Source organism: Macrotis lagotis, chromosome 2 (genome assembly GCF_037893015.1).
Source record: "Macrotis lagotis isolate mMagLag1 chromosome 2, bilby.v1.9.chrom.fasta, whole genome shotgun sequence".
Taxonomy (NCBI): Eukaryota; Metazoa; Chordata; class Mammalia; order Peramelemorphia; family Peramelidae; genus Macrotis; species Macrotis lagotis.
In genome coordinates this window covers 1315925-1329743 of record NC_133659.1, presented here as the reverse complement: position 1 = coordinate 1329743, position 13819 = coordinate 1315925, and the positions used below count along the sequence as shown (strand labels likewise).

At 41.2% G+C, this 13819-nt stretch overlaps 1 protein-coding gene across 1 annotated transcript in view; it reads left to right on the top strand.

Moving 5' to 3' along the window:
• The window catches only part of ST6GALNAC5 (ST6 N-acetylgalactosaminide alpha-2,6-sialyltransferase 5), a 303483-nt gene that overhangs the window by 256340 nt on the left and 33324 nt on the right, over nucleotides 1-13819 (top strand). The window lies entirely within an intron of this gene.

Sequence of the window (13819 nt, the reverse complement as noted above, 5' to 3'; positions counted from 1 at the left end):
TGGCCAGTGAATGAACAGGCTCCATGTTTCTCCTCCTGCTCTCATGATCTCAGCTGGCATTTTAGATGTGACCTTCAGGGTCCTTTTGGGGAGTCAGGTCTCCCAGAAAGAAATTGGAGCTGAATTTTGTTTTTCAACAGAGAACAGCAGCACTAAGAGTTTGTATATATTTAGTCTCTTACATTTGGGCTTTTTCAAGTTCTTTTTTTAATGGTCCTGGGATTTCATTGTGAAAGAGACTCCCTGGAGGGGAGACTCCCTCCACCAAAGTGGATGGACTCCTCCATCCTGGGAGGATTCCCTCTGTCTCCTCCAGTCCCTTTTAATTTTAAACTGCATCTCAAGCATCAGCTTAAGCAGAAGATTTTCCTGATTCTCATTTCTTAGTGTCCTCCCTCTCTAACACCCCTAAATTAAGCTACTTTTAGTGTATTTCTATTTATCAACTGATGGTTCAATAAATAGAATGCTAGATTGGAGTCAGGAAGACCTGAGTTTAAATTCAGACTCAGAATTAATGTCTGTTTGAATCAGTTTCCTCATTTGTAAAACAAGGATAACAATTGCATCTTCTACACAGCGCAGTTGTGAGGATTCAGTGAGATAATCTTTGTGAACTCCTTTGCAAGCCTCACAAATCTAAATAAATTCTAGTTTTTATTACTAATTACTGAAGAAGATATCCAATACATTTTTACAATCTGTAATTTTTACTGAATTCTGTTCAGGAAAAAAATATTTAATGTTTCTGCCTTTCTGCACTTGATTGTGAAGGTTTTATGCCCAATACATGGTCAATTTCTGTGAAAGTGCCATATGCCACTGAGAAAAAGGTACATTCCTTTCTAGTCTCATTCAATTTTCTCCAGAAGTCTAGCATAGCTAGCTTTTCTTTCTTTTTAGGTTTTTGCAAGGCAAACTGGGTTAAGTGGCTTGCCCAAGGACACACAGCTAGGGAATTATTAAATGTCTGACACCGGATTTGAACCCAGGTACTCCTGACTCCAGGGCCAGTGCTTTATCCACTGTGCCACCTAGCCACCCCCTATAGCTAGCTTTTCCAAAATTCTATTCACCTCCTGAATTTTTTCTTGTTTATTTTATGGCTAGATTTACCTAATTCTGAGAAGAGAAAGTTGAGGTCCCCTATTAGTATAGTTTTATTGTCTATTTCTTCCTGTATTGCATTTAACTTCTCCTTTAAAATTCTGGATGATATACCATTTAGTGCATATATGTTTATAGTTGATATTACTTTGTTATTTATGGTACCTTTTAGCAAAATGTAATTTTCTTGCTCATCTCTTTTAATTAGATTTATTTTTGCCTGTACTCTGAGATCATGATTGCTACCTGTGCTTTTTTTTACTTCATTTGAAGCATAATAGATTCTGCTCTGGTCCCTTACCTTTACTTTGTATGTGCCTCTCTTCTTCAACAACATATTATAGGATTCTGGTTTTCAAATACACTAAAATTATCTACTTCTATTTTATGGGTGAATCCATCCCATTCACCATCACAGTTATAATTACTGCATATTTCTCTCCATCCTAACTTTCCTTGATTATCCTATTCTCTATTGCTATCTACCTCCTGTCCGTTCTTACAAGTATTTTGCTTCTGATTATTGCCTTCCCACTTCTATCAGTTCCCCTCTTTCCATTATCCTCTTCCTTCCCTACTTTCCTATAGGGTAAAAAAAGATTTCTATACCCAACTTATTGTACATTACGCCCTTTTTGAGCCAAATGAGAGTCAAGTTTATGTGTTGTCCGCCATGCCCCATCTTCTCCTCCACTGTAATAGCTCTTTCACAGAGTTTTATGAGTTAATTTATCCTATTCTACCTATACTTTCCTCCTTTTCTCAATGCATCCCTCTTTGTCATCCTTTAATGTGGGGAGGGGTTGTGTGTATCATCCCATCATAATCAACTTAAACCAGAATCCTGTTTACATGTACTCCTAACTGTCCTAAATACTGATAAAGTCCTTAAAAGTTGCAAATGTCATCTTCTCATGTAGGAAGGTCAATAGTTTAACTTTATTCCATCTCTTAAATTTTCTCTTTCCTGTTTATGCGTTTGTGCTTTTCTTTTTTAAAAAATTTTATTAATTTCAGGCAATAGGGTTAAGTGGCTTGCCCAAGGTCACACAGCTAGTTAATTTTTAAGTGTCTGAGATTGGATTTGAACTCAGGTCCTCCTGTCTTCAGGGCTGGTGCTCTATCCACTGTGTCACCTAGCTGCCCCTTGTGTGCTTTTCTTGAGTCTTCTATTTGAGAATCAAATTTTCTGTTCAGCTCAGGTCTTTTTTTTTCAGGAAAATGTAAAAGTCCTCTGTTTCATTAAATGACTATTTTTTCACCTGAAGGATATTCAGATTTGTTGAGTGGGTGATTCTTGGTTATAATCCTAGATCTTTTCCCTCTGTAATATCATATTCCAAGCCCTCCAATCCTTTAGTGAAGAAGCTGATAAATCTTGTGTTATCCTGATAGTGGTTCTACAATATTTGAATTATTTCTTCTGTCTACTTGCAATATGATTCCTTGGCTTGGGAGTTCTGCAATTGGCTATAATATTCCTGGAAATTTTCATTTTGGAGGTGATCAGTGGATTATTTCAATTTCTAATTTTACCCCCTGGTTCCAGGATAACAGAGTAGTTTTTCTTGCTAATTTCTTGAAATATGATATTCAGGTTCTTTTTCTAATCATGGTATTCCAGTAATCCAAGAGTTCTTAAATGACCTCTCCTGAACTTCGTTTTCAGGTCAATTCAATGAGATATGTCACCTTTTCTGTTATTTGTTTTTATATTTGTTATTTTGTTTTATTGTTTTCATGTTCGTGGAGTCATTAGTATCCACTTATCCAATTCTAATGCTCACGGCATTATTTTCCTCAGTGAGCTTTTCTCCCTCCAGCTCCCTTTGGTCAGTTTTACTCCCTAAGTATTTGTTTATGTTACTGAATTTTTGTACCTTCTTTTTCATTTGATTAATTCTACTTTTTAAGGAATTGTTATCTTCTGTAAATTTTTGTACATCATTTTCCAGTTTTTGCTTTTTTTCCTAATCTCTTGCATCACTCTCATTTCTTTTCTTTTACCTCTCTAATTTGATTTTTAAAGTCATTTTTGAGCTCTACCAGGAATTCTTTCACATCTACAAGCTTCCCCCAGCAGAATGAGATGAGAACAATTTGTTCCAATGATAATGAAGGGCATGGAAGCAGATACTATAGAGCTAAGCCAGTATCAAAGAATCCAAGGGATCCTCTGCATCCTGGGTATCACTAGTCACCTTGATTTTTGTCCTGTCATTGGACCTTCATGACTCTGGAAGAGAGAGTGAGGATGTTAACTTTGTGCAGCTCAGCACAAGACATCACTCTCTGATACCATTGTTTCTCTTTGAAAATGAAAGATGAACAGCAACAACCTTAGACAAGCCACTTTCACCCAGTGAGTCTCAGTTTCTTCCTTAGTAAAATGGGCTGGCAAGGAAAATGCCAATCCACTCCAGTATTTCTGCCAAGAAAATCACAAATGGGCTCACAAAGAATCAGAAACAACTGAAAAATAGCTGAAAAAATTCTATTTACTTTATGTTTTATGTGTGCTATTATAGAGAGATTTATGAAATCTCATCTCCTCTTTTAGAATGGAAATTTCTTCCTAGTAGAGATTATTTCATTATTTGGGCTCCTATCTTCTGTGCCTAGGCAGTGTTAGGCATTAAATAGTGACAGTAAATTTTTGTTGATAGATTTATTTCCCTTCCTTTCCCCACCTAATGGACTCTTTTGAACTGTTTCTTGTATTAATGAAGTATAACCCAACAAACAAGTCTATACACTGGCCACAGGCAACAAACCATGCCTCATTCATCATCTGTCACTGACCTGAAGTCCTCAAAGAAGAACCAGAATCTGAGCTGCTCCATCATCTCCTGAACTCAGGACTGGCCACAGCAACATTCAGCATTCAGATTGTTAGATACTAGGCTGGCTCCTTCACTCTGCCGCAGCTGATGAGACTTCCTGAGTCTCTGTGAATTCTTAACAAATACCATGGCTTAGACCTATGCCATTATGTTCACAGAACAGTATTTTCATCCATTCCCCAGTCAGTGGATGTTTTATACTTTGGTTCCCATTTGCTACTTCTTTGTTCAGAGAGAGAGAGAGAGAGAGAGAGAGAGAGAGAGAGACAGAGACAGAGACAGAGACAGAGACAGAGAGACAGAGAGAGACAGAGACAGAGACAGTGAGAGAGAGAGAGAGAGAGAGAGAGAGAGAGAGAGAGAGAGAGAGAGTGAGAGAGAGGATACTGTTAAAATATTTCTGCATTTTAGTTTTTTGCTTACAATAACCCTAGGACCTCCATCCCTGGCTTCCTCCAAAGTCTCATCTAAAATCCCAGTTTCTGTCCCAAGTCTTTCCCAATCCCTCTTCATTCTAGTGCCTTTCCTTTGTTAATCATTTCCTATTTATCCTCTACATAGCTTGAACATAATTGTTTAAATGTATACTTGCATGTACACATGATGAGTTTTTCCCCATTAGACTATGAGCTCTTTGAGGGCAGGGACTGCTTTTTGCCTTTCTTTATACCCCAGTGGTAGCACAGTGCTTAAGAAATGTCTATTAACTGCTAAGTTCTATTTTGCCCAGATTGCAGAGGAGGAAAATGAGGCTTTAAAAAAGTAGTTATTGGAGTAAAGTCACAGTGAGAAAATAATAGTCATCAAACTCGGTCTCCTACAGCATGGTACACTAAAGAAAGACTTGGGGTTTGAGGACATGGGCTCCAGCACCAGCTCTGTCACTTACTGCCTGGGTGGGTTTCAGTGTCAGCACCCAAAGAGTCAAGGAGGGGATTCAGTGATCTCTGACATCTCTCCCAGATGCAGATCTATGATCCTAAAGGATGGGACTGAGCAAAGACTCTTGGGGAATATCCACACTGTGGCATTGAGAAGGAGACCAAGAAGGAACCAATGGAGAGGTATAAGGAGAAGCAGGAGTGCAAAATGTCATCAGAGTCAATTGGAGTGGAAAGAAGATATCCAGTAGCAGGAGGTGGACAACCACAAAAAGGCCAAGAAAACCACAAAGGCCTTTGGGTTTAGAAGAGAGATGGTGATTCTGTGGATTAAGAGGGAGCTTATATATTGGATTGCTAAAGTTTGAGGGGGAAAGTGAGTCATGAGAAAATGGAGACAACAGGTATAGACAACTTTCACAAAAAGTTTATCAATGGGGGCAGCTTGGTGGCACAGTGGATAGAACACTGACCCTGGAGTCAAGAGGATCTGAATTCAAATCCAGCTTCAGACTTGTAAACTTAGTGATGTGACCTTGAGAAGGTCACTTAACCCTATTGCCTTCCAAATTTTTTTTAAAGTTTATCAATAAAAGGAAGAAAGAGATGCCATGGAAGTTGAATAAGCTAGAAGGGTTAATAGACATGTTTTCAGGACTAGGAACAATGAGCGTACTTCTCTATAGATGGATTCCACTTTTGTCTTTGGAGTCTCAGCAGCAAATAGATAAATGCTTGGATGGATGGATGGATGGATGGATGGATGGATGGGGAAGAGCCTGGGATAGGAGAGTGATTGAAATGCACAAGAAGACAAGAGGGTGATGGAACAAGATTCTACAGAAGACTGAAGAACAGAGGGAAGAGACTAGAAAGCAGAACCTCAAGAGACTAGAAATAACCCAACATCTTGGCCCTGATTCAAATCCTAGTCCTACCACTTGCTGCCTGTGAAAAGTTCCCCTCCCCGGAACTCTATTTCTTCTTCTGAAAATGAGCTAGAATCCTACAATCTCTAGGGAGGTAAAGAGATCTTTCTTCTATGGATAATGAATGGAAAGGAGGAAAGAGAGTGTGAGAGGATGATGAAGAGTTCTAAGGAATGGAGCCTTCTGGGCTTTAGTCTTCTCAGAGAAGTAGTTGAAGTCCTGCAATAGAGGCTTAGAGGATGAACCAGTTGAGGAGCCAGAGGGTGGGAAGCAAGGAGAGACTGGGGTTAGTTATCCTGTCAGCACACACCCCCTCACCCCTTCCCCTTTAACCTCATTACTGTCTTATCCCTTTCCCAAGCAGGGGGGCCAGTCACTGTGGCTGGGAGCACTTAAGGGAAAATCCATGTAACTAGCGCATTAGGAAGCCTGGCTCACCAAAGCATGAATATTTCTACCCATATCATTAAGCCCCCAAGGACACTATGGAGGCAGAGATGGGGTCAGAAACAGCTGCTGTTTCTTTTTTCTGTGCAAGACTGAAAATATAACAACCCAAGAAATAGGAGCACAGAAATTGTTTAATTTTCAGTCATTCGGCCTCCCAACACATCAGCAATCCCTCTGAATACAGAAAATGGAATTCATCTCCTTCTTTGGATGGGACTCGGCCACCAGGATGTGGTCTATTCCGCTACTGGAAAATAAATGGAGCATCATGTTCAGCAAGGTTATTGGCATTTTATTGGCCCTACTCTCAGAAAAGCACTTACGGCAGAATGCAGACCGTCTCTGTCTCTCTCTCTCTCTGTTCCTCTCTCTCTCTCTGTCTCTCTCTGTCTCTCTCTGTCTCTCTCTCTCTCTCTCTCTCTCTCTCTCTCTGTGTGTGTGTCTGTCTCTCTCTCTCTCTCTCTCTCTCTCTCTCTCTCTCTCTCTCTCTCTCTCTCTCTCTGTGTGTGTGTGTGTGTGTCTGTCTCTGTCTCCATCTCTTTCTCTCTCTGTGTGTCTGTCTCTCTCCTCCCCTTTCTCTCTCTGTCTGTCTGTCTGTCTGTTTGTCTGTCTCTCTCATCTCACTGGATTCTGGAACTAGATTCCTGCTCTGAAGTTAGCCAGAATCCTTCAGAAGGACCTTATGGGAGGGGACAGCACCAGATGTGGAGTGTTAGTGTTCTGCAGTCCTGGCAGGAAATCCAGTCTGGCATAATGGAAGACACCCCCCCCCCCACCCAGAGCAGCACTGAATTCAGGGCAATGAGGGCAGACGATATAGTCCTGTAGAAGATTGTTCTGGTGACAGCCACCCTCCCATAGACTTCCAACAGCACCCAATCAATCAACAGGCATTAATGTAACATCTACTGTGTGCTTATTATAGGATGCCCTGAAGGCTAGTTATGGATGGAGGGTATATGGTGTATCTTAGTTATTCAGTACTGATGGAGTTACATTGATGCCTGATAAGGACATGATCCTAGAGAGATGGCCCAAAAATATATTGGATTTTCAACAGATAATCATCAATCACTGCAGAAGCCATTGACTGTTTACCTCAGTTGAAGTAAATCCATCTGAAGTTCCAACTGAAGAAGAGCTTTGGAATGCCATTAGGCTCCTTTCAAGTGACAAAGCATCTGGTGCTGATTCTATTCCAACTGAGATCTACAAGGTGGAGGAGATTATCCACTAGGAGTTTAAGGATGCTTCTATTGCCCATCTCTATAAAGATAAAAGGAATTGTTCACTCTATGACAATCACAGGGGGATTTCTCTTTTAGTCATTGCTGGTAAGATTCTTGCCAGAATCCTTCTCAATAGACTGATCCTTCAAGTAGAAGATGGTCACCTCCCTGAGAGCCAGGGCTTCAGAAAGGGTCAAGGAATAATCGATATGGTGTTTACTGCCAGACAACTCCAGATGTCTGTAAACAGTATTTGTGGATCTGACCAAGACCTTTGATACCATCAGTCATGAGGATTTATGGAAAATTATGTAAAACTTTGGTTGCCTGGAGAAGTTCATCATTATTGTACATCAGTCCCATGATGGCATGCCAACCCAGGTTCTGGATAGTGGACGATGCTCTCAAAATTTCCCAGGCACCAAAGAAGTAAAATAAGGATGCGTCCTTGCTCCTATGTTTTTAGCAGTATGTTTTCAGCCATGAAAATCTTTCTCTAAGGATGGACCCACTGCTGGTAAATTCTTCAATTTGAAAAGGCTCCAAGTCAAGACCAAAGAGGAGGGAGTAGTGGTGTATGGTCTCCTATTTGTAGATGATTGTGCACTCAGTGAAGCCTCTGAAGTAGAGATACAACAAAGTTTGGATCGATTCTCTGCTGCTTGTGCTCATTTTGGTCTAATAAAGGACACCTAGAAAACCCAGGTGCTCCATCAGCCAGCACCACAGCATCCATACATGGAACCATCAGTTAAAGCTGAAGTTTTATATACTATAGTTAAGGTCACTTACCTTGGTGGTATACTTTTCGGGGATCTTGATTAATAATGAGGTTGGTATAGGCATTGTCCGAGCAAGCTCAGTATTTGGGAGGCTCCAAAAGAAAGTGTGGGAGAGAAGAGATATTAGACCAACTACCGAACTTAAGAGCCATTGTGCTGACCCCATTGCTATAGCGATGTGAGATGCGAGACCTGGACAGTCTACCAGCACCATGCCAGGAAACTGAATCACTTCCATTTAAATTGTCTTAGGAATACTCTGAAGATCACCTGGCAGGAGAAGATGCCAGACTCTGAGGGTCTTTTTCAAAGTAATCTGCCAGGCATTCACCACTATAGAGAAAGTAACTGATGGACTGACCATAATGTTCAAATGTCAAATGTACACTTGCCAAAAAAGACAATTTTATGGAGAATTCACAGGGCAAACACCTCCAGAGGGGTCAGAAGAAGTGATACAAGAACATTCTCAGGGTCTCTCTTAACTTTGGAATTGATTACTCAGCATGGGAGACACTAAGAAAGGACCACTCAGTATGGCATGCCCTCATCAGTGAGGGGACTGCACTCTACAGCTCTAAGGCTCTGAGGAAGCAGTTCAAAGGAAATGGGAGATGCACAGGTTTAAAGAACCCACCTCAAATGTTCACATGGACTATATGTGCTTGACCTGTGGGAAAGCATTTCAAGCTCCTATTGGTCTGATCAGCCACAGTTGAACACACTTTAACTTGTCTCCAACATAGTGATGTCATTTTGGTCTTATTGGAGCATGAAGGACAAGAGTCAACCAGCCAACTAAGCCCTGGATATGGAAAATCAAAAGTGAATTTATTCCTATCCTTAAAGAGTTTACATTCTAATGGAGAAGACTAGACAGAAAAAGAGACAGAGAAACAGACAGACAGTCAGACAGATAGACAGACCAACAGATAGATAATTAGATAGATAGATAGATAGATAGATGATAGATAGATAGATAATTAGATAGGCAGACAGACAGACAGATAGGATTTAAATAGATAGATACAAATACAGAGGTAGAATTAGATATAGAGGTGATTAGTTATAAATGAGATGATCGTTATAGATATGAATATGAATGGGAATATATAGATATAGATGAACATAGGTGATATAGATAAAGCCTGACTCTCTAGTCAGAGGAATTGGGTTCAAATCTTGTCTCTGATGCTTACTTCCAATGACTCCAGGTAAGTCTCTTAATCTCTCTCATCTTTGGTTTCCTCATCTATTAAATAAGTTATTGTATCAATGTTAGCCCCTTCCTCCCAGGGTTGTTGTGAGACTCAGTGGGATAATAAATGTAAAGTTTTGCAAACCCTAAAGCACTAGAAAAATATTTGCTATTGTTATTATGTGCACAATACTCAGTATATTTGAACCTCATAAAGACCCTGGAAGATAGGTGCTGTTACAGATCAGGACCCTAAGACCAAAGGAGGCTAAAGGAATTGCCTGGATCACCCAAAGTGAGTAGGTGAGACTTGAACCTCTGTTGTGCTGACTCCATATCCAGTGATCTCGCCACTTGAATTCTTCAATATTCCAAGGATTGGAGATGTCCTGTATATGGATGCAGATCACAGATCATAACCTGTTTGTGATTTTATAGAATCTATATTTCTGATAAAATCCTAGACAGAACTTGTACTTTTCAGGGGCAGCTAGGTGGTACAGTGGATAGAGCACCAGCCCTGGAGTCAGGAGGACCTGAGCTCAAATCCTGCCTCAGACACTTCATAATTACCTAGCCCTGTGGCCTTGGGCAAGTCACTTAACCCCATTTGCCTTGAAAAAAAACAAAAACAAAAAAAATTTCTACTTTTCCATTAAAAAATAGTTCCAAATTAATCATGATAGTGGCAAGGAGGAAACTGGGAAAATGTGCTGGATGAGAATGAATTGAAGGAACCTAAAGAAGCAGGGACATAGAGTCATGTGAAATTTCTTTAATTACCCAAATGGTTGTTTTATGGAAGATGAATCAGAATGCTGTCTGTCGCCATAGAGCAGAACCAGGAGCCATGGCATGGGAGAGATAGGAGCCTATTCAACAAAAGGTCAAACAAGCTACACCTTAGAGCTTTCCAGGAATGGAAAGGACAGAGTCAAACAAAGCCTGGGTGACCAGTTGGCAGGGACATGGCAGAATGGCCAGCTCCTGGCTGGCTCAGTTAGTCTCTAAGGGCCCTCAGTCCTGAGATTCTAAGTTGGGGTTCATGAGCTCCACTGTGCCCTTCAGATCCCAAGCTGGTGGCCTCTTTCCTTGATGCTGTGGTCAATAGGATGGTGTTACTGACACACACCACTTTGTAAAACTATCCAAACAACCCAATCATCTCCTCCAAAGCTTCCTATCATTATTCTGTCAGGGGCTTCTTGGTCTTGGCCACAGGCCCTAATTATATTATCTTCAAGCAGCAAGTAAATGATATTTCCCACTAAACCTGACAACGAAATGTTTGATTTGACATACTTAGGCATTCCATAATCAAACTGTTCGGGTGCCAGGCTGTTTGAAATTAGCACTGCCATTGGAGAGCTCCTTGATCCCCAGCTTCCAAATGCATATATTTTCATGTTGTCTTGGAATTCATGAATTCCCAGATGTGGTTCTGACTCTGGCAATGGGCAGATTGCCCCAGATGACATACCTTGGACTCATTGGGTCTTGCACAAGGTTTTAGGGTTTAGATGTCATCTCCTGCCTAGTCTTAATCAAAGAATCATCCATCTAGAACCAGCCCTCTCATTGTTCAGATGAGAAACAATGGCCCAGGGAAGAAAAGGGAGCTGGAGTTTGACAGGGGATTCTTGGAATCCAGGTCCAACTCCTCCTCCTGCCTTGGAGAGAAGGCAGCTTATCCCCCCACACAGGCTAATACCTGTAACGTGGAAATATCAAGGGATCATGATGGCTCAGTAGACAATTCCCAGGGTGGGACAGGCCTCCCTCACTCCATATCAGCTATCTGGGAAGTTAAATGGAAGACAAATGCCCAGCCCAGGGTCATGGAGCTGTAAGAAGCAAAAGTAAGGCATGAACACAGGTCTTCCAGACTTGGAGTCCAGCCTCCGCCAAGCTACTGCCTCACATTATACAGTTGACTTTTGACAATAAGAGCCCCAGATATTGTTTAGACTCCCCACTTTGTGCATGAACTGTGCTAGCTGCTGGGAGAGCCACAAACCTGAAAGGAAGAATTGTCCTTATGCTCAAAAGCCTTACAATCAAGGGAAGATTTTATTTTTTCTAACAAACTGGAATTTCACCCATTATTTCCCTCCCCCCAGTAATTATTGCACATCAGAAGCAAACCCTGCCTTCACTCCCAAATGACTCTCTAGAGAAGCCACCCCAAGTGTCAATGGCTTTCCTCTGGATTTGAGTAGGTAAGTGCAGTAAAAGATGGGAGACAGTGTGGTATGGTGATTGGAAAGCCAAGAAAATCTGAGTTCAAAACCCATTACCCCTACATGTAGCCTCTTGGTGCCCTAGAAAACTCTATAAGACTAAGCTGCAAGTTGGTGTTGGCCTGCATTGGTGGAGAAAGACTCCACACCAGACATTCCCTTCATCAATGAAATAATAGGGTTAGATAAATAAGGAAAACGTAATTCATATCATCCTGCCTTTGAGTAGAGGAAGAAGAGAGAGATCCCTTCTTCCTCCAGAGACCAGGAAAGGTAACGCTGGGGTTGAGTCTTAAAGGAGGACAATTAGGGTTTTAAGAAGAAAAACTGTTGCAACTGAGGGAACAGACCATCCCAGGCATGGGGAATGGCAAGGACAAAGGTCTAGAGGTATGAAAAAATAGGGCAGGGTGAGAGGTCCTCTACCTGGTCCAGAAGTTAGCCCCAGAGAATAAAAGATGGCTGCATGGAATCTACCTCATTTGTTCATCCAAGGATTTATGGTCAGGGGCAACCAGCCTCTTAAACCCCACATCCAGACTCTTTAATAAAGTAATAATAAAAAACATACCCTTGAAGATCTGCTAAATACAATTGCCATCTCATTTGTTCCTCAGAACTTCCCTACGAGAGGGGTGCTATTACTTTCATTTTACAGCTGAGGAAACAGAGGCTAAGAGTTGAATGACCTGGACCTTAGAATAAACACTGCAGAAACATGAAGTATGAGAATTTACTATTTCATTCAGAATCTGCAGCTCTTGGATTTCAAAAGACAGGGAGGATTAGGATTACAAGAAAACAGTCCTCAGCCTCTCCTGATTCCCCCAGTTGTAAGCAGGTTCCTCCCCATTCTCCTGAAATTTCTTTGTACATATTTGTCTTTATCTGTTTACATGCAAGATTTTCTCAGCAGAATAGAAGTTGCTGGAGGACAGGGACTATTTTGTTCCTGGTTTTTTTTAATCCCCAGTAGATGGTTCAGACACAGGAATAGAAGGAGAGACCAGACCTATGATTCCTATGTGAGAAAATACCCTCTACCATTGCAGGTTAGCAGCTTCTCTACAATTTAAAGATTCAAGATACCTGGGACTAGAGATCTAGAAGTGAGAGGTGGCTTCATAGAAATGATATTTAAATCCATGAGATGGAGCAGAAGGAGAAAAGGCAGAGCCTTGGTGGGGAGGGGGGTCGGGGGGAATAGGTTTGGGGTATGATATGGATGATCAAATGGAAAAAGACTGAGAAAGGGTGGGCAAAAGATCAGAGACTCAAGAATCAATTGGCTTGTCCCAGTAACCCAAGTAGAGGTCAACCAATAGTGTGACTGTCACAAAGATGGAATGTGGTGAGTAGGAGATACAGTAGATCCATGCCTTTGCCCAGTCCTATGGCATCCCAGATTTGATAAATATTCCATCCATATCTTTATCTAAGCAAGTCATGGATAGAAGAGCAAAATGGCCCCAGACTAAGTACAGATCTCTCCAGTGGAGCACTCCACTAGGGAACTCCCAGGGGACCCCAAGTAGATGTTGCACCATTGATGATCGCTCTTTGAGTCTGGCCAACTAGGTCTGAATTCATCTCATGTGACCAGTCATCTTTTCATCCCAAACTACATTATCAAAAATCACCTAACCCTAGACCTTGCTGTCTACACCTGGAAAAATGAAAGCTATGGTCATGAAGGTGCCATTCAAATCTGAATCTGGGGACAGACACAAGGGGCTAGTTGTGAGGCTTCCTTGGCCTAAGGTATTCTCATGGAAGGAAATTTTGCCCAATACCATTTGGTCCCTCCTCGGAAACCTTTAGATTTTGAGTTGCCTGGTTCCCTGAGATGTTGAGTGACTTCCAGAGGATCTCTAAGACACAGTAAATGGAAGAAGCAAAATTTGAATCCAGCCTTTTCTGACTGAGCTAATTCTCCAGCTACTCTGACATACTTTGTGTATCTTGCCCATAGTAAACATTTAAAAGGGATATGCTGGAGCCAGATCCCATCTGCTCGTGAGAGTAACCATTTGCACCTTGGGAACTGGCAAATTCAACAAATAAAGGCTCAACTGATTGTTTTGTTGATTTATCTCTAGATTTAAAAAAAGTGGAGATAATGTTAGTGATATCTATTAATAAGGAGGTGTCCTGAGTACA